Raw genomic sequence first — 19,927 nt, 5'->3', positions numbered from 1 at the left:
TGACATCTGTGATAGACAAGCAAAGACTACAGTTATTACTCTTTAATTGCCATAGCAACTAAACATGGCCTTTTTGCTGAAATAGTATCATGGCAACACCTTATTCATTGTAAAGAAATAATAAGCAGTCAACCTAGAATAGCTGTCGGGGCTGCACTCAAGTGAAAACTGTAGACTTAGAAAAGAAAGGTTAATAAAATACACAGAACAGAAAACAAGGTTAGAGGTGATGTTTTGCCTGTGAGGCATTTTTCAGAATGCAGAAGAAAAAGATTAGCTGCAGAGACAAGATGAACATTAGCTCCCTGGTTTCTCCTTTCTACCAATAACCTTTTAAGAGTCTTTCCACAGCACATAAAAGGCCCTGCAGCCATCATGTCACCTTCAACCTTCTTATCTATCCCATTTTTTTCAATATATATTGATAACATTTCTCTTTTTTTTCTTGCAATCTTTTGAAGAAGCCACAAATTACGATCATTTCACATCCATATTAGGAATTCAGATCTGAGTAATCTGATCACTTTTCATGTTGTTCCTTTCTAACTAGTGGCAAGCCTGGAAGTTTGTGAAGTAGCATCTTAGTTAGTGTCATTTCTTATCTCATTGGTATGTATAAACTAAATGCATTCATGAAGAAACTTTGACCCATTTTATATAATTATTGTATTAAAATACAGGCTAATAGAATGTACCGTGAGAAAAAAACTTTATCATCTAAGAACTGTTTTCACTATTATGTGCTATATATCTCCTTATATAACTTTTTAATTTTTCATAAGCTTTAAAAATAGCTGAATCTGAAGGAATTCATTTAATAATATGTTACTGCCTACCTTTTAAACATTTTTTATGCTGAGGACTGTGTAGAAAGAAAGCACATTTGAAAACTCGTAGTTTATGTGTTTTAGCTCACAGGATAAATAAAATTTAAAAAATCACAGGAGAAATGACAACTACACTTGCAAATGTGAGGCAGGATTTATAAGCTTGATTCTAGTTAACTTCATTGAGAATGTCATATAATTTGAAGATCTAGGGAGTAAATATTTCATGAAATTTAACACAAACTATTTTATAAATGCATTAAGGAGGACTCTCTGTCCATTTGTCTTTTCAGATTGTTAACTTGATTATGGATTTTTTACAACAGAGCATAAATTAATGTCTTGTGATTCTTCTCACTATGAAACAGAGTGATTGGCTATAATGACTACCTTAATATATGTCACTAGTCCTTTGGGCAGAAGAGCTCTACAGATACCTGTGTTCATGCCCAGCTCTCTCTCTCTCTCTCTCTCTCTTTTTCTCTCTCTCTCTTTTAATATAATTATTTTACTTCTTATACAATATTTTCTTTTTAAATTATCCATTCTTTACAATCCAGTGAACATCTTGAGTGTGGAAATGCTCTAAAGGAGATGAAGAGCTTTAATTTGTTATGATTTGTTACACAATTCTGTACAAGACAAACAAGTCCAAGCATGTACATCCAGGGTCTTTGTAAAAATGATTTATGGACCTCAGATTTGGGTATCTTAATACCACAAAATAAAAGCCAGTTATTGAACTAGTACAAATTCTCTTTAATCATTGCCTTTAATCAGGTTTTATGTGAAGACAGTGTGTTGTTGTTTTTTTTGTTTGTTTTTGTTTTTTTTTTTCATATAAGTCAGAATTTCTTTCCTAGGAACAGATTAAGATCTAAATTTTTTAGTATTTGGGGTTTAAGAGACATCACATTACTGACAGAATCATTAGTCCCACTAAATAATGTTAGAAAACACATATTTTAAACATCCGAACTGAACTCTTGTGCAGGCAATCGCTCCCCTATCCCATACATTCTATGCTTCTAAACTCCTTAGCAAACAACAGAGAAGAGAGATAGGTTGTCCTGCACCCAACAATATCCTGGGAGCTTTGAAGGATGCATAGAAGTTCAAACATTAACAGCAAGGGAGCAGTGCTCACTGTACTGCATTCAGAGAGATGCCTTCCACCTGGGGCTAAGATCAGCATCTTTATACTGAGTTCTAAGTGCTAGCCAAATATGTACTGGTCCAAAAAGGATTTAATTCTATTTTTATAATGCTGTTTACTTAAAAAAAAAAGTGAACTTAGTGCTAAGAGCAGATAATTGGGGGCATATCCCCTAGAATGTTTTGCTCTGTGTTCTGTGTAGTAACACATTCTCCAAAAGCAGATGGCATCCCAGAGCCCTAATCAAAAAAAAAAAAAAAAAAAAAAAAGCCAATCAAACAAAACAAAAAAAAAAAAACAGAACAGAACAAAACAAAAAAGTTTAGTATTATAGGAGAAAACATGTGTATCATGCCCAGGATAAATCCCTTTGAAGAAACATTGTGGAGGATTTTTTGATGTGTGAAAATTCTTTCCCTTTGATTATTAAAATACAATTAAATCTTCCTTATACACAGAACCCTATGCATCTTTTCAGAAAAATTCAAGTCCAGCTTTGCTTTGCTTAATAGCTTGAGAGAAAAATATAGTACAGATTTTTTAAATTATATACTGATAAGAAAAATGTGGCATAAATTTAAACTGAATAAAAGTCAGAAATAATGTCAATTTTCAAACTAGTTCTGTTGAGGATCCATTGCAATGCAAAATGACTCTTAGGTACCTAAGCCGACAAGGTCTCTGATTTTTGTCAGTTAAACTTTATAGACATAAAATTAGACTTATGGCTTGAGCAATCTGGACCATCTCTCAAGCTGAATATTGATGAATGGAATAATAAAGGCATAAAATGGAATTAGTCACCAACATGTCAGAATGTTTCTGTTCCTTAGGGGCTGAGTTCCAGTTGAATGGTTCTTCCCTGGACTGCCCATCTCTGACTGGAATGTAATTTTTTTCCAGCAGTAACCCTAAGGAAATAAAGACAAGCAAATGATTCTATAATTTTGGTACTGAGTCTGTCTACTCTGGAAACTTTCACATAACACATAACTTTCACATAACTTTTCCAAAAATTTTCTGATGTATACTATGGGGTCTAAAAATTACAAATTATTTGAATGTCTTGAAACACTGCTTTCAAAACTGAAAGAATATCTCCACCTAACCATTCAGTAAGTGTAATCATTAAGTTTGTTCGTTTGTTAAAAAATTGACTTCCTAGTCGTGCCCCCAACTAAATAAATATATATTATTACTCTTTGATAGCTCTAGACTCATGCATCTGAAATCATCAAGCCAGAAAAATGGATTAGTAGTTAGATAAATTTCTTCTAGCCTTGCAAATGCAGAACCCTATGAATCTACAAATTAGGATGAAGTGTACCACTAACAGCATATGAAAAATATGTATTTTTTTAATTTTCTTGGGTTCCAACTCTACATCTTCTCACAATTAGAATAACCCCAATGTTAACAAGTGGATAACAAAACTATACTTTGTAATTGTATTTAATATTTTTAGGTAAAAAGCTATATAGAATTCTGAAAGCAGGAGAAAGGGAGGGAAGAGTGATTGATTAATCTTTTTGATCACTATTAACTCAGAAAGACCCATTAATTGTTTTTCTAAAATATGATAGTGTTATTAGCAGCTTTACAACACTTAGGTAAGACATCGTGAGTCCTGCAGTTTTTGATTATTGATGAACTGGCAAGCTAATCCTTTTGGATTTAACAGGATCTAAAAAGGAAAGCAAATTTTCTAATTTTTGCATGACAGACAGCGGACATATACTAAAGTTCCTGACACCTGTTCTGTAATAAGGTAGTGCAGGAGGTAAAGAGCCAAAGGTCAGTCATGTACACAGCTTCTGTCCATGACTCAAAATAGACCAAAGGCCTGAGTTTCACCATTTTGTAACCTTTAATCCGAAGTTTCATGCAGGAGTTAAATCACGTATGTCATTTTAGGCTGCTAAATGCTTAAGTACTAATGTGGTCCTGTAAACCTTTATCTCCTAAATATGAAACGCTTAGGGTTTTACATTGTACCAAGAACAGATAGAGCAACTCAAAGTGTGTATGTGAAATCACTGCTGCAAACAGCTTACAGCTCCGCATCCAAAAGAAATTATATATAGGTTCAAAATGGGATTCAAGAAATTAATGAAAGGCAAATACACCAGGAGCTACTAAATGATTTCTTCTGGTGACAATCTGGTTCAAAAAATTCCCAGATAGTAGATTGGAACAGCCTTCTAGGAAAGGATATTTGAATTTTTAAAAGTTAGATTTTGCTCATTTCCTTGTTCTAATATGAAAAACAATGGGAAACACTCACTTCAAAGCAAAATATTTGCTTGAAGTTGCTGCAAGGAAAACAACCTCTTTTGAAGATGCCTCAGAAATGATGACTTATTGTTCATAGCAAAGTAGGGACATCTGCAGGTAACTGTTAACAATTTATTCTAATTTGTACATGCTTAGCTATCGTGCTGGCTGGAACATGCTGCTAAATTTCAATGTGGCTACACTTCATTGCCCACAGTATATTAGAAGTTTACATTAAGAACTGAAAAAAAATGCTCCTAATACAGTGAGGATATTGGATCTTTATTATGCCAGTAAAACAATGGTTGAACTTCCATTAGGGACTTCCATTTCCTAAAGAATTACCCATTGTAGCTGTACCTGCTGTCTCATGTCTCCCACGAGTGCTCTGGACAAACTTTAGGTGGGCTGCCCAGGGAAGCAGTGGAGTCACCATCCCTGGCAGTGTTCAAGAAATGTCGATGAGGCACTTAGAGACATGGTAGGCATGGTGGCGATAGATTTGATTTGATAGATTTGATTAGCTAGATAGATTTGATAGATTTGATTATCTTAAAGGTCTTAAAGGTCAACCTTATGGTTGATTCTATTATTCTATGACCCTTTGTCCAGCCTGGGAGGTTACAAAGGTTAGCCTGCTGTGCTACTCTTTGTAAAGGGTGAAAGCACAGATATAGAGATCTTCACCATAGTAGGTCCTCATATTCTATTTGATACTTACGTAGATATGCAAAGACCAGGGTTAACTACTTTTCATGTTTTTCTTAATCTTTCATCTCTGAAACCAGAGGTCTTAACCACATGGTAGCTTTCATAATTGTTGAAAATCAGCAGATTGTCCTGCCAGGGGTAGAAGAGACTTCCTACTCAAAACACTTTGGTCCTATGGACATGCAACTGCTAGTCACCTGCTCCTTCATTTATTAAATATACCCTTTAGCCACCAGGAGGTACTTTCATAGAAATATGAAAGATCTTGAATTCATAGAAAACAGATTATGAAAATGACTGTATTACTGTACTGATGGTGTTTAACCTTTTTTTTTACCAGTACCTAACATGCCTAAATAGCTTCTGTTCTATAATTTGTGATGTTTCTTCAAAGGAAGTGGTTTTGTAGGTACGATTTGCATAAATGTACTCTTTGTAATCAGAATGATTTCCTGCTTTTGGAGAAAGCGAGTTCTTCAGAGATAAGCATATAAGATAATATTATTGCTATGAAAATATAACTTCCACAATAAAAAAAAATAAAAGTCTGCTTGTAAAGAATCCTTCCTCTGACATTTTCAGTGAACATTGTAACCATGTAGTTAAACTACACAATGCTCTGTGTGTTAGGTAAATGCTGATGGCCTACACTTCTGCTGGATAAAGCTTGATGCAAGGTTAAGTGACTGTCCAAGGAATCACAAGAAGAAAATCAGACCCTCTTAATAAATATCATGTGCTCTGAAGGAGGATAAAAAATAGCCCACAGCTAGAAATAGGACCTAACTCAGAGTCCTGGGCTTTCCCTTTACGCTGATTGACCAATGGAGCTTGCTTGGACATTACTTTAGTTGTGCAGCACATGTACTCAGAGAGGAAGAAGTTCTATTTTCAGATCACTGTTCCATCATTAGATAACTGCAAAACTGGCTATTGAGAGCTAGCTAACTGTGCAGAGAACTGATAAGTGACTAAAGAGCCAATTTCATACTTAAGCTCATCTCACTGATCACAAAAGATCACACAATTCTTGCTTTGGGGCAAGATTTTATCTGACTTGGGATTTAAGGCTAAATCACAAACCAAAACAAACAAAAGAAAAGGACTTAGGCATCTTATCTGAGGAAAGGGTGATATTTCAAAACTAGATTCAAAATGTTGTTCCTAAAATCTCCTGTGCAGTTTCCACCTAAGCCTCAAGGCACAAGTGTTACTTTCTGTGACCTTAAACTTCCCAAGGAGATTACCTTCTGCACAACTGCAGAAGTGCTTCTGCTTTGATACAGTGAAACACCTTACTATATAGTTCATACTGAAGACCAGCTAAGATGTCAGGCAGATATTCCTTAACCAAATTCCTCCCAGGGTCCTGACCTGATAAGCATTATCAGAGTAGATCTCTGCACATAGACCAGATTGGATGCCTTGAAAACATGAAATGGCAGCTCCTGGATTCATAGAGAAGGACATAGTGCAACTAAACATTTATTTAAAAAATAAGTGACTTCCAAGAAAGTAGGAGAGGAAAGCTAATTCCTTTCTCAAGACCTCAAGAGATTTTGAGAAGAAATCTCAAGAGATTTCTTTCTTCTTCTTAGGTCACTGGCCAGAGTTGGTAGGCTTTGTAGAAAGTAACTGAGTTCTTTGGGCCAAAAAGGAAACAGAAGGGTCATCGTGACTCTTCTGTGCATGACATGTCCTTTGTGACTTAGTGGAGTGATACTTCATCTGTGCTTCCTATCTAATACTCCCTGAATCTTGTATTCCTTTCTACAAAGTAATATAACAAGCTTCAACAAGCATGTGGAATTTCTCTTTCCTCTTCCAACTCCCTGTGTTACCTGGAGCCCAGTGGTTACCACGTTTGCCTGAAGAAGCAACAAGGAATTACATTTTATTTTGACTGGAAAGGAACTCAGAGTTGAGGTGATCCCTACTTTGTGAATATACAAAGTGAATAGAAGTAACTGTGGCTGATATATGCTTTAAGTGGAACCTAAGATTTGCAGAGTTTGCTAGTCATGACCTGACTGTGACCTCAAACATCAACATATAAAATGATAATGTTTATTGTGGAAAAGTCAAGATACACATTACATAGAGATCCAATACCTTTACGTGCCTTTCCATTTGCTTTAATAATCCATTCGGATTATCTTTCGGGTATTTGTCTGCATGGATTCCACAAACACAGCTTAGAAAATGTTCGGTTATGTAAAATAGGGGTGGACATAAAATTATATCTAACACACCATTGTCAAACATAGACAAATTACTTTTGGTCAAAAGGATGATATAGCAGAGTATGGCCAGTCTGCACATCTGCTAGCTATATACCACATATCTCAGAACTTCACATGCTAAAAGTTTCTATTACTTCCTGGTGAGAGATGATATGATTTAGTCTCATCCCTCTGGCTGTTGTGTGGTCTATCTATCCCTCCATAAAAGAAAATGGAAGGGATTAACCAGCCTTCAATGTGAAAAGAGATAAAGACCCAATAAAGATTTACATCATCTCATAGTGGTATAACACACATTGTAATGTGTTTTTGCTCAACATGCAGCTCCCGCACAATATGAAAAATTGCTAATGAATACAATAAAAACCTAATATTAAGCTTTTGACTTCATCCAGGCATAGCCAGAGAATGCAAACTTAAGGTCAATATTCAATGACTAAATCTTTGTTCTTTGTGTATTTGTCGTGTCACTATAATCTAAAGTTGCCTTCAGTTTGTATTTCTTGGCATTTATCAGTTTAAGACAGTACCTGGAGATTTATTTAAGCATAGAATATTAGATATAATTTGCATCTAATAATAAAAACAAGCCAGACCTTTTTCTGTCCTCATGAGTGTATGAATGTCAAAAAGACTCAGCATTCCAGAAATACTATAATGAACTAAATATGAAGGCAATGGGGAAAAAAACACATCAAAGGTGAAGTATGTTTTCAATCAATCTCTGCAGAGAACTCAGCTTTGGAATGCTGAGATTGTATAATAACCTGCAGACCAGATTCCCATGCACAGCTGTACAAAGCAAAACATAAGCAGGCGAACTGTGAAAACTATTATAGTCTTTGAGAGCCTAAACCTAATATTTATTTGATGCCTTATCTATTCCAATAAGATTTTATTTTAGAGAGAAATAGATACTGCAAACATAGCATAATTACGTATTAACCATTTTTGCCACAGCATGGAATTAGAAACTGTCGTCCTTTGGATATATAGTTAAAATTCTAGAGACTTAAAAGTCATAGTTAATTTTTTTTTAAAAACCCACTATCTTCAAAGCAAAGCTAAATTGATTTTTCCTCTATAACTATAAAATATTAAAGCATGTAAATATGCCATTCATTGGCCTGTGTATATATTGTTAAATGTATGTGTATGCTCAGAGGTGTATATTGGTATATGTATACATATGTATTTATGTTCACATGCACACATGTATAGATATATGTGTATATACACATATATATGTGTGAATGTATTTACATACTTCACACTTTTTTTCTATATTCAGTGCAAGATTTTTGAAGTGATCTCTTGTTAGCACTGAAGCATGCCTCTCTTACAGGGAAAATTACATTCTAACAAAGAATCATTATAATTGCTCTTTAAAAAAATCAGATGTGGCTCAACTCCATGCAGCTTTTCATTGCATAGAACTGCGTGAAATTTCATTATGAAAACTAGAATCAATTAAAGTTCACCTCATTAAGGATTTGTTAATAGCTTGACACTCACCTTCAGATCATCATAATGCCTATGTGATCTTTTAGAGTACAGCTGGGTATAGCAATTGTATCTGCAGAGATTTCTTTTTTCTTTTCTTTTTTTTTTTTTTTTTAGAAGCAGACACTACAAAAATTCAGACTTCATATAAATAAAGGTACTGTAAAGGTGAGAAAGGCCAAGAAAAACACTCATTTGTTCAGAAGAAAAGCACGCGAATTCAGCCTGATGGCACTTATTTTCTCTTCTGTTTATCTGCCAAGGTGTTTGTATCAGCAAATTTTTGTTTGCTGATCACATAAATGGAAGTTGACTCATGTAAATATGTACATACAAGTGTTTGTGCTGGAACAATTTGTGAATCTCTTTTCAGATATATTTGTTGGCATGGGAATCTATCCAACCAGGAAGCAGGAACGGTATCACATGTGAAAGAGATGATTAACTCCACAGACAAGTAGGATGTAATAAACATAGTGCAAATGCTAAGCAGTGGTTGATCTGTTTTATTTAGATCTGTCATCAGGGCTGGACCTTTGCAGCATGGAGCGTGGCACACGAACGCACCACCCCATGCCCAGAGCTGCGTTATGTACTGCTCACATTCAGCCTCTGCCTCACGTATGTTGTTTGATGAGTAACTTCAAGTACCTTGCACACCAGGACATGCCAGAGCATGTTTGCATATATTTCAAAAAGAGTTTAAAGTTGCCGAATAAATCATTGTGTGGTGAAATACATGACTCAACTTGAGGTTTGCTCTAAGTTTTCCTACATTTTTCCCAGCAGGTTTCTCTGAACCTAAAATCCACAGACAAAATGAAACCAAGAGAGAAGTTCAGCCCTGTGTAGTCAAAAGACTAAATGTGACACAGTTACATAAATAAGACTCCAGGTGACATTATTCCCCAATTAGTGTCTCTAATCTTTAGCTCTCACTAAACTACTTGCCTGAACCAGTTAGGCCTGACAGTCTGACTGACCTCATTTTAACCCCGGGTTTAAGTTGGTGCAAATGGAAAATTAGTAACAGGGATAGCCAATAACACATAAGGTTAATTTAGAAGCAATGTAAATTAAAAAAAAAAAACATATACAATATATTAACACCAAATAGATTTCTACCATACTGAACAACTACTTTAATGAAAAACAAATACTACTGCTACATGTGCATTCCTTTCTCATTTTGCTCATCTGAATGTTTGACCTAATATTCAACATATTTAATACTTACAAATCTAGCTAGGTTGTTTTGTTTATTTATTTAGTTCTAGCATATGTTCAAAATTTTATGCAAGTGCTGACCACAAAATGATGGTAAGAAGAAATCATTTGTCACAGATTAAAAACAGTACATCCTGTGTTGGAGCATACAGACACATTCTTTTTTTTTTTTTTAATGAGATTTATTTCAGTTCAGTGATTCAAAAGTACACATCATGCAGATCATGATCGTAGTCTGATGACTCTAAAGTGCAGACACAGAAGCTTCTTTCTTCCACAGTCTGTGTTTTTTGTGTCTAGCAGTGGTTTATTCAAAAAAAAAAATCACTGACCAAGAAATCATATCTGAAACCTCAAAAGTCAGAGTAATGCTGAATACTTAGGTTGAGTCTGCTCTTTGAGGTTTTGGGGTTTTTTTTTAGTCAGAATGATTGATAAATATCCCTCTAGCAGGGATTAATTCTTAACTAACTCATTACTTCTTTCTTAGACGTTTTGAATCAAACTAACACAGACATTTTGATCACAATTCATTATTTTGTGTTACTACAGCATAAAATTCTCACACAACTAGAGATGTATTACATAGAAATATTATATGGGATTCAGAAATACTTATTTATAACAAATATTACTTACAAAGTCTCCTGGATCTCTAACAAAAATGTAAATACAAAAGATTTATCTCTTGCAAGAATCCTAAATACTGACAGTGTTCATTTAAACGGTGCAGATAAGAGCCGTGGAAACAATGGACATCAGTCCTATTGGTTTTTATTTTTTATGGATCCCCAAAGAATGCTCTGTAGTTTAAAACATAAACAGAAAGGGCTTTGCCCCAAGCTGGTTTTTATCTCACATTAAATGCGACTTAGCAGTGCCAACTACTACAAGGAGAAAGAGGATGAATGTTACAATAAGACCATGGAGAAGGTCATCATGACTCTCTGCCCCAGGCTTCTTCACAGGTTTAAAGGCAGCGGGACAGATCCAGCACTCCTGTAAAGGAGCTTATTTCCTCTGGAGTCAGGAGAGGCAGCCAGATTTACACTGAACAGACCACTGTCTCTGAACAGGTAGCCTAGCAATTCACTGACAACTAGTTAACGACTTGTCAAAGCTAAAACACCAGTCATTCACTTGCCTATATCTAAGAAAGTGATATGCAGCCAGAGCTATATGTGTAGCATTTAAGTAACTGCCACAGATGGGGAATTTAACACTCTTGCTGAAATTATTCCAGGAATCCCTAGATCATATTTGAACATCAGCAAGTTTATATAGAAATGCACAGTTATCAAGAATGCCATCTAGTGTACCCTCCAGCAACACTCAGCCGTACCAGCATTCTGCATGCTGAAATAAAGTGAAATGATTATGAACTGTACATCACCCTGGATTGTGATAGATAGGGTCATTAATAGCAATCTGACAAAAATCAGACGGCTGGATCTAATGGAAATCACAAGGCTTCTCAAAGCAACTTACCCTGTTTTGTTCTGTCAGATGGCATAAGACTCTTTGTATAAGATTACATAAAACTATTCCAGTTCCATCCAGCCTGTCTCACTAATCTTTCACTAGGATGCCTCATGGCAAGCCTGTAACTAAAGAAAGCCCTCCTGCTGCTGCCACCACCACTCTGTTTCTGTATCTCTAAATCACCCTAAATATAGGAGAAAAGCATCTTGTGGTGCAAGTTTCCTGGATACTTCCCTGAGTTCTCAGAGATAAGAATTAATCTGCATAACCCCAGTAAAGATGTTTGATATGATGTTATCTGGCAAGTGGTTAATCTTAATCTTACTATCTCACAGTTGCTGTGGTATGCAATAACAAATTGTAAATACCTAAATGTTTTCCACCATGAACATCACATCTTTATTTCTTCATACACAAGACTCAACGACTGCACTTCATCTCTGGCTGACTTATGCGATGGCACAATGTGTGAAGCAACAGCAAAGTCTTTGCATTACCTGCTCTAGCTTCAAATCCACTGACTTATAGTGCTTTGGCATTCCAGCTCAAGTCAATTTTCTATCAGCTATGGACAATGCTACTGTGAATTATTTACATACACAAATAATTTAGATTTTATACAGCTTATATGTTTAATGTATTTCCAAGAAAAATCCTGCATTTCATGTTTTGAAAGATTCCTGCAATGTTCCAGCTTGTATTAAGCATCTGCTAAGATATATATTTACTATGTGTCCTTGGTCATGCACAGGCATTAGAATTTGTGTTCACACTACATTTCACTGTAAATTACTCCCTCATTTTCCTCTATGAAAACAAGAATGATTTAATGAGAAAGAAAGGGCACATGGAACTAATCTAGCACTAAACTTCCCTAGGCACTGTATACTTTTTGCACAACTTTAGGCAGAGTGTTTTGCTGCAAGCTAACTTCTTTCCATGCAAATCAGACATAAAGGCACAAGCTGCCACTCTAAGGAGTTTTATGAAGGTAAATAATCTTAAAGACAGGCAAGGTAAATAATGTTAATGTCTACATGGAAAACCAGTACAGGTGAGTAATGCTTTAGATGATAGATTTGATGCTTTGTCCTACTTCTCACAGTGCCGGTGCTCTGAATTCTGTTACGTACTTCAAATAAAATCTTTAGAAAGTTCTTCTGGTTACTTTTAAGCACCTACCCTTTTTATTAATGGATTTAAAGTGTTTAAAGAAACTAGGTTGGGAACAGTCTGCAGCTTAGCTGTCAGCAACAGCACACCACTGATGCTGTTTGGGCAGGGGACAGCTGCCTTTCCGTGGCTGATGGCTGCACGGTGAAGGCTGACACCACATATACTGCTGGAGAGCATAGGAATAACAGCTCAATAAACTTATTTACTGCAGGATATAACACATTTCTCTTTCCCAGATATTTTTCACTGAGCTAAATCTTGCTGATGATTTACAAAACCGACTATAAAAACTTACAGCTCCAGTACGATGCACTTTCACTGCTAACAATTCAAAGAGCTTCACTGCTCAATTCAATGAAAATATACAAATTAAAGCAACAGAGACTATATTTATAAGATTTAAAAAAAAAAATGTAGTGAATAATGATGTAGCAAAATACGAAGACATCAGGATGTATTTGAGATATAATTTCCAATAGGGGGATGTAATGAAGTAGGATTGGAACTTCTGGATAAAGCCTCTTGAGCACCTGGTTTAAGTGGGTCGATCCTCATTTGTCATGGAAAATCCTAGCACATTCTATATAGTTTCTCACCATGATTGATAAGTGGGCATTTAGCAAGAAAACAGAACTAGGAAAAGAGATCTATATTTAAAATTCAGAGATCAATACTACATGTTAGAAGACCCGCAGTTTTTTGTTCAAAGTTGATCTCTGCTCACATTGCAGAGCTATTGATGCCTCTTCAACCTGCAGTTATATCGAAGCATCAGCTTCCTGCTACAAGAAGGTGGAAAGCATATCAGCAGGGAGTAAAATGTGTTATTAAACAGTGAAAGGCATAGAAACCTCCTACTATAAGAACCATAGAAGAGTTGAAGTTGAAAGGGACCTTTGGACATCATCTAGTCCAACTTGCCTAGGGTTACCTATAGCATGTTTCCAAGGATTATGTCCAGATGGCTTTTGAATATTTCCAAAAAAAAAGAGACTCCCCAGCCTAGGCAACCTACTCAAGTGCTGTGTCACAGTAGAGAAGCCTTTTTTCATGTTCAGATGGCACTTTCTGTGTTTCACTTTGTGGATATTGCCCTCAGCCTATATTGGGGGATGGAGTTATTCCTCCCTAGGTGAAGGACTTTGTACTTCCCTTTGTTGAACATCATGAGGAAGATGAAGTGAAAGTCTGACAGAAGGCTACACCTTCACTGTCCTGGAAAATTCATCAGCATGCTGAAAGTAAATACACCAAGGACACTCAAACATATGGAAATATCACAGGTAGCAGAAAGAAAAGTTATTTAGTAAACATGAAATCAAATATTTTGCATAAATGGAACAAAGAATACATAACAGTCAAGGCTGAAAAGTGGTGGGTTGCTCATTTGTAAAAAGTTCAGAATCTGACCAGAATCTGATAAGTCTATCATGAAATATTAAAAATACTTTAGATAGATTGTACATATAGGCATGTATAATAACTCTGCACATCAGTTGGCATAAAAGGACTGGGAAGTGGATAAGCTTCTTGGTAAAATTGATATAGCTTGTTTGACTTCCATAGTGAAAGTATCAATTTATAACAAATCTGCTCCAGAAGGCTTGAATATTTACCCTTTCTAACAAACTGGTGGACTTCAGAAAAGAGTTTTCTGAAATCTTTTAACTTTAAACTGATTTTAATAGATTTAAACTTTACTGAATTGATTTCAGTAAAGTTTAAATTTGAAACACTATAATATAAATAAGTATTTTAAAGAACAAATAAGAAATATAGTAAGATTAAAAAAATGCACAAATTAAGATAAACAATGACAGAATATGTTGGAGATAAACAGCCTGAAGTAGTAATATCATGAGACATTTACTATGAGACAGTTAAGTCTTTGTGGTTTGTCTCAATGAAAAGCACAAGAGTTTCTTTCTTACTTTCCTGTTTATTTCATTGTTCTTTTTTTCATACATACATGCATACTTTTTCATACATAAAACTTTAGGTCAAGTATCAAGAGCATTCTGGCAATTTAAAAATAAACAGTTAGGAGCATTTCACAATCTACTTTATGGAAAAAGACTAACTTTTACAATGTTCTAAATTGGAAGGGAGATTCAAAAGTTTATAAAGCACTGACCGAAAATGATCTAGGGAATTTTTTGCAGACATGAAAACAAATCTGCCAAAAGCCATACCATTTTTGGTGGTTCCATTTTCTACACACACTTCATTTTTTTTTTCAGTACTATTTTTTAATGTGACTGCAAAAACTGAATGCAATTTAATTCCTGGAAACAATGTAGCAGTTCCTTATGCTCATGATCAAAAAAAAAAAAAAAAAAAACTCCTGGAAATCTGAAATTGATGACAAAAAAATAACTACTAGCATGATTCAAGATAAATATACTGAAATTCAAGGATTATAGAGATTACCAGAGGTTACCAGATTAATTATTCAGAAGATTTAGAAGTGACTTGATTGACAGGACTTCATACAAAAAAAATATGGCTCTACTTGTTAGGGCATAACAAATAATAACAGTTGGAAGCAAAGCCAACCCTATACAAACAGCAGAATGGATGAATTTTTAAGTGTGAGGGTGATTCATGATGAGAATTAAGCCTCAAGGGAATTAACACATTCCCTCTCTTCATATCTTCAAGTTTAAACTGTCTCTCTGGGAAACATGCTTTTGTCAAACTCAAAACTTACCTTCTATAGAAGGATAGCTAGGTAAAATGATACATTGGGGATCAGACTAGAAGTTCAGTGGTCTTGTCTGTCTTCATTCTCAACCGTTAAACGTCTTAACTCTGCAAAACTGTGTGAGCTGAATTATTCCATAAAGAAAAGTTTCATTAATTTTATAGGATATTAAACACATTTTCCTTCACTTTTAGTGGCCTATTTTAAGCAAACTTGGGCAGACTGATTCAGGAAATCATTGAGAAATTTTATAGAGAATCATGAGTATCATCATAAATATCATATCTTTCTATATGTAAAAAAAAAAAAAAAAAAAAAAAAAAAAAAACTATAGACCGAACAATGTGTTACGGAATTTATAGTAATGCCTAATTTTTGCTGCAAACAATTCAATAAGGGTTGTGTTAAGATTTATATGAAGGAGTCTGTTTCCTAGAAAGAAGCTATTGTATAAAAGATTTTATTATGAATTAAGTATGTCTGATTTTGTAAGGGAAAGACTGATAAATAAACTTACAGTAGATGTTGAAGAGGAAAAACTTCAAGCTTATTGACTGCACGCTGGTTACTTCTACACCAGCTGTAATTCTGGTGAAAATATTGTATAAAAGAATAGATACAAATCTCGTTAATCTTTGTTTTCTGAGTAAATGATCATTTGTGCATGTTTGTACCCATATTCAGAGAAACTATAGCTCATAAGTGGGATATTTGCAGCAATGTGTGGGTCATATTTTCATACTCTGAAGGAACAGAGAAATTAAGACCCACCAAGAGATCCCAATCTCAGAAGCAGTTAAACAAGCTGGGCAAGTGTGTGACTCCATCCTTACCAACTAGGGCAATTGGCTTAGTACAAGACCAAGGAGACAAAATTAAATGTAGTCTGAGCCCAGACAATGCAACACAGTAGCCCAATTGTTCTAGGAACAATCAAAATCTTCACCTAAACCTCTGTGAATCCAAAAGAAAACAAATGAACTTTTTTTTTTTTTCTGTATCCTTCATCTTGTATCTCTTTTTCCCCTTCCTGAAAGAGATTTCTTCAGGTGCTTCCCTTATTTTGAAATAATGGTTATTCAGACAAGCAAAATATGTGATTTTATCTTGCAATTACAACCATGACACTCAGCAGATACTGTGTATATCAGGCATCAAAAGCACATACCAAAATATCCTAGGTTACAAAAATCTCCACCCTCCTTGCAAATCATGAGGAAGATTCATCACATTATGCGGCAAGGGGAGAAAGGAAGATGTGAGGGAAGAGTGGAGTCTTTTTTCAAAACAACAACCAGAAAAAGAGTTTGAGGCTACAATAAACTTTGGTCCAAAAAGTAGTCCAAAAAGTTGGTCTACAACAAGCTGTTTAGAACCATCCCTCAGGTCCTAAACCTGGCAAGAGAAAGCAAGGACTAGGTGATCTATCAGTCTGCCAGTATAGTCTATGCAGAGAGAAAAACACAAGCAGAGAAACCAAGGAAAAGAAAATTAAACTCCAGTATAGCTGGGTGGAAATTTTTCTTCATACATTTTGAACATCAGGAGAACCTCCTGCATGCACAAACAAAATAAATGTCTAAATACAAAAGAGACAAAAGAGACCATGAAGTATGTAAGATGTTCTAGTCTGGATCACCATCTGAAAGAAAGGTATTTTGTGGAGAGAAAATGTATTATGTGATACTGAGTATTAGCCTTTATGTATATATATGATATGACAAATAACCCAGGTAACTCATGCAAAGTCAGTAAGAACACTACAGTGGTGAAACTCTCAGGGGCGCTAGGGGATATCCACCAATCATGCAGCCTTGTTGCCTACCATGCACTGACACATGATGTTTCTGTCAGTAAACTTTTATATGTGCCTCTAGTGTTTCTCTACCAACATAAATACCATTCCAATTTAAAAAAAAAAAAAAAAAAAAAGAAAGAAAGAAAAGAAATTCCCTGTTTTCTGAATGTTATTACAGGATATAAAATTAAAGTATCAGAATCATTTTAATTCATTATAATAGTTTAAGTTGAAAAAATGCACAGGAGATGCATGTAGAACAAAAAATGCAAAAATAGACTGCTAGGGGAAAAAAAAAAACATGAATGTAAAAGGATGAGGTAGGAATATCTGAAATTTCAATAAATTATCTTCAGAATCTGCAAAGGATAAACTTTTCTTTCGCTTGTCTGTGTTTATCCCACAACCCCAGATGTCAGAATTGAATCTGAATTAATAACAAGAAAATTCTATGAAGCCAACACAGAATGTCAAATCTTTTGACTTTTTGAGATTTTCCTACAGAACTTGGTTCCCTCCTATCTCTTGCCTAGGACAAAAGGTGTGCAAGGCCTAAAAGGAATTCCATATATCATCATTCTGTGTTCCTCATATGGCTTAATCTAGTTCCCAATAACATTTCTAGTTCTTCATAGCAGAATTGAATTCCATTGTAAACCCTAGAATGAACAAGAAGACTAGGCTCATGTTTAAGGACAGTGAACATCTTGCTTTTGATCTAAGCTCTATTATATTTTTTTCCCACACATTTCACTAAGGTCAACAAAATTGTTCCAGTTGTACCACATTGCTTGATGTAATCCCAGTATTACAAGATGAAAATGTTCATTCTGTTATTCTTTTTTTTTTTCCTTAAAGTTCATGATTATCAAGCAGTCTGTTAAAAAAAATTACTTAAGCAAAAAGGCATTCTTTCTTGCTAATAGCCATATCTTTTACACCTATACTTGCATTATTCTGACTTTTTACAGTAAGAATTTACAGTTTGATTTATTCTGAATATGCCTGGTTGGAGTTAAAAAGACTTGAAGAGTCAACAGAGAGAAGAGACTGAATATTTTCCTGTATCTGTGCACTCGCCACTGTAGAAAGATCCCAGACCTCTAGGTTTCTCCTTTACTAACAGGTTAGATGGGATGAATTCATTAGGTGGGTTAAGCCTGATGGCAAACCTGCATTGCATAAAAGAGTAAGATATAAGACGTGTTCTCTGTGTCGGTAAAGTCTATTAAATCTACAGGGCATTGTGCAAGCAGTGGAGAGAGCAAATGTCTTTGGGTTGCTTCCTGACTCCAGCTAGCTCTATGGTTCACTTGTGTAATCCCAGCTCTGGAGTTAACCTTGGCAAAACCAATTCAAAGATCTTTAGATCTACAAAGGCAGTAGGAGATCCAAACTCATCATACATATATATATTTCTAAAGACTTTTTTGCATAATTTCTTCAGGAAAACATTTGAAAGATTTTGTGCTGCCTTCGATTTCCTTAAAAACAAACAAACAAAAAAGAGCTGTTTGAATAAACCTGCTAAATGATATGGGTTAAAGGGAAAAGAAAATAAAACCTTTCTCTCCCTTCAATCAGAGACCCAAAATGACAACCTTTTGACAATATAGAGATACCTTATACCTTTTTTTTTTTTTTTTTTTTGCAGTTGTAATCCACATTACCTCTTTTAGCTGAGTGGCAACATCTGAGCAAGGACAAAAGAAAAGGAAGTTTTTTTGTTCATAAAATCCAAACAACCTCAAAACATATTGAGTTGCACTTGCCCAGCAGGTTGGTGGATTTTTGCTTATTGCCACTGACTTTTTTTGGATCTGGGTATTGAAAAGAGGACTGTGGAACAAGTTCCAGAGCGCCTACTTGGTGCCTAAAATGGGAGCTGGATGAAACATAGGCATTTAAGTCCAAGAAAGCGATCCAGAAAACCTATGGTTTGCCAAAGCCAGCAGCGCTCAAAGCAACTTCCCGTTCAGTCTGGGAAGTAGAAACCGAAGATGATCCAAGGACTGCCTGCCCCATCTCCTACTCTGACACAGCTGCGAAATACGGCGGTGGTACCAATGCTGCTCCCTTCTAGAGAATTTGTCCCACTGATTTTCGTGGACCTGCATCGAAGTGGCATTGCTGTCTGGCATGGTTTATCTGCAGGTTTGCAGAGCATTTGGCAGTGCCAAGATTTCCCACTGGCAGATCCCATCGTGGCCCTGGGCCCCCTGACACCTCCGGCCCCTGTGGCATTCCAGGCACCCCTTGTTTGCCCTATGCCACCGACCCGAGTGGAACTGGATACTCCTATCACTCATTGACTTCACAGGGACACTGAAAACTTACAGGTCAATACAGAAACTAGAGAGACATTCACTTCCTTTAACTGACTTCTTTGCTTTGTGTATCTCTCATTAAAAATACTCATTGGAGGGAAAAACAGTGCTGCAAACACACTGAAATGAGCTGTCACTGTCCTAAGATTTCCTTTTATGAGCTAAGGAAATTCCAGTATTCCAGAATGACATCCATAGCACTTCTGAGAAAACTCTGCACATCTTGATTGTGAGCCAGCATATTGTTTTAGCCAGATGTATTCCTAGGAAACTCCAGTGAAACTGTGATTCGAAAGACTGTTTTCATGAAATCTATACCAAAGCTGACAGCAAAACCACTTGATTTTTCTCTGCAGCAAACCAAACCTGGGACCTTTCAAATGTTCTCTCACCGTTACATAAATGTCTCTACATAAATCAGTCAAGGATAATAAGGCAATAAAATTTAATTCATGCACAAATATCCTGGCAATTAACTATTCTTGAAAAAAATATTGCA

This window comes from Tinamus guttatus, unplaced genomic scaffold (genome assembly GCF_059628265.1).
Source record: "Tinamus guttatus ecotype Peru unplaced genomic scaffold, ASM5962826v1 Tinamus_guttatus_pri_ptg000430l, whole genome shotgun sequence".
NCBI classification, from domain to species: Eukaryota; Metazoa; Chordata; class Aves; order Tinamiformes; family Tinamidae; genus Tinamus; species Tinamus guttatus.
This window is presented reverse-complemented; position numbering follows the sequence as displayed.